Raw genomic sequence first — 1,808 nt, forward strand, 5'->3', positions numbered from 1 at the left:
TATTATGCCTGAGGAGAAAGTATAGGTTTGCAAAAATATGTATTTTCTCTGACAGCCAAGCGGCACTTAATAACTACACTTGTAACTCAAAGCTAGTGTGGGAATGCATTCTGGCTTTGAAAAACTTATCCATACGCAATCGAGTCTACCTATATTGGATCCCAGGCAGTGAATCAAAATTCAACCATCGCGCAACATTAACGACAATGTCGCAACCTGAATTTGTTGCGACATTCTACCCAATGCGACATACGTTTGTCCCAACTTGAACAGAATAGGACAAAGATCGTGCACCACGAGTTAAGAGATTTTTAAGGCTTGCATTGTGATTTTCGAGCGGTAACTTCGAATCGGTAAACACTGCAACGCTGCTGAAGATGTATCATCAAAAAGTTTAGATTTTGGGTCGGTAATAATTGATTATTCACAAGTTGAAAAGTACGCAACAAATTCAGCTTCCGTTTTGTCTGCAACAAAAATTTTCGAGATCATGTCATTATCTGTTACCAGTTGGGATAAAGAGTAATCGCCGCGACTTCTTTGTTGCTTGTTTTGTGCCTCCTTTGTCTGACAATTTTCTTCACTGATCCCAGGACATACGGGTCTAGAGGGAAACGAGATTGCTGATGAGCTTGCCAGGAATGGATCTAATGAAAGGTTCATTGGCCCTGAGCCCTTCTGCGGGATCTCAGACTGCTCTGTAAAAATGGAACTGAACAAATATATGGTCAGTCAAATTACATCAAACTGGAATGCACTTCCCCATACGAGCCAATCCAAAAGGCTCGTAACGATAAACCCCAAGAAAACCCAACAACTATTAGGTCTCAACAAAAGGGATCTCAACATCTACACCGGTCTAATAACTGGACACTGCCCATGCAGATATCATCTACAAAAGATCGGAGCAATCCAAACCTCAAATTGCCGCTTCTGTGACGAGGAGAGGGAAACATCAGAACACATCCTCTGCTATTGCAGTGCACTCACTCAACGTAGGTTCAAAGTTCTCAGCAAGCCCTTTTTAGGGCCTGCTGACATATGGATCTTATCTCCCAAGGACGTGGTTGGCTTCATAAAGCTAGTCTCGCCAGAATGGGGGAGTCACATACTGTAACTCAGGATCTCTATTCATCAATAATAGATGGTCTTGAGTTCAGTCGATACCTAGGTATCTCAGTGACAAATATGTTACTGAGATAACTTGCGTACCTCACAGCAAAAGGGTATATCACAATAGTTCTAAAATCTGGACGCAGTGATCTTCACCCGACAAACGAGAGAGAGACCGTGCAATAATGTGCTATTAGAAATATATATCTCGCTAAGGTTCTACGTTGTTTTTCTAGTAAGTATTTGCGTCGATCTTAACCATTAAAGCTGTTTGCTAAAGTGTACAATGGCAAATATTACTATCACAAGCTTCTGTCATACCTTCCTTTCGTTTTTATCAGCAAAGGAAACCGTCCAGTGATTTACTGTCCAACCTCGTTCAAATCGAGAGTCTGTTTCGACAAGATTGTTCTACAACCGAGCCTATGTGTATGCACGGCGTCAGATGCCCCGAAGTGCAGCACCACCAGGGCACAAAAGACGTTTATGGCAGTTGTTGTATCTGCTGGCTATTGGATTTGACAAACGGTCAAAATGTTCAATGTTGCAGAACATACATCCATTTTCCTCTTCCGTGAAAGCATTTGTACCGTGCTGCTGGGGTTTGTTTCGTTTCGTAGCATAGCAGCCAGCCAGGTCCCAAAATGATGCCACATTATTTTACGTTCTATTTATTCCCATAGAAATGAGATAAA

At 41.9% G+C, this 1,808-nt stretch overlaps 1 long non-coding RNA gene across 1 annotated transcript; it reads left to right on the plus strand.

The window, feature by feature from the left end:
- The first annotated feature begins 591 nt into the window (after positions 1-591).
- On the plus strand, positions 592-1,268 carry LOC134284097 (uncharacterized). The gene is made up of 2 exons (XR_009995625.1): positions 592-857; positions 902-1,268. It is a non-coding gene; the product is annotated as an uncharacterized LOC134284097 (long non-coding RNA).
- The last annotated feature ends 540 nt before the right edge of the window (positions 1,269-1,808 follow it).

Source organism: Aedes albopictus, chromosome 3 (genome assembly GCF_035046485.1).
Source record: "Aedes albopictus strain Foshan chromosome 3, AalbF5, whole genome shotgun sequence".
Lineage (NCBI taxonomy): Eukaryota > Metazoa > Arthropoda > Insecta > Diptera > Culicidae > Aedes > Aedes albopictus.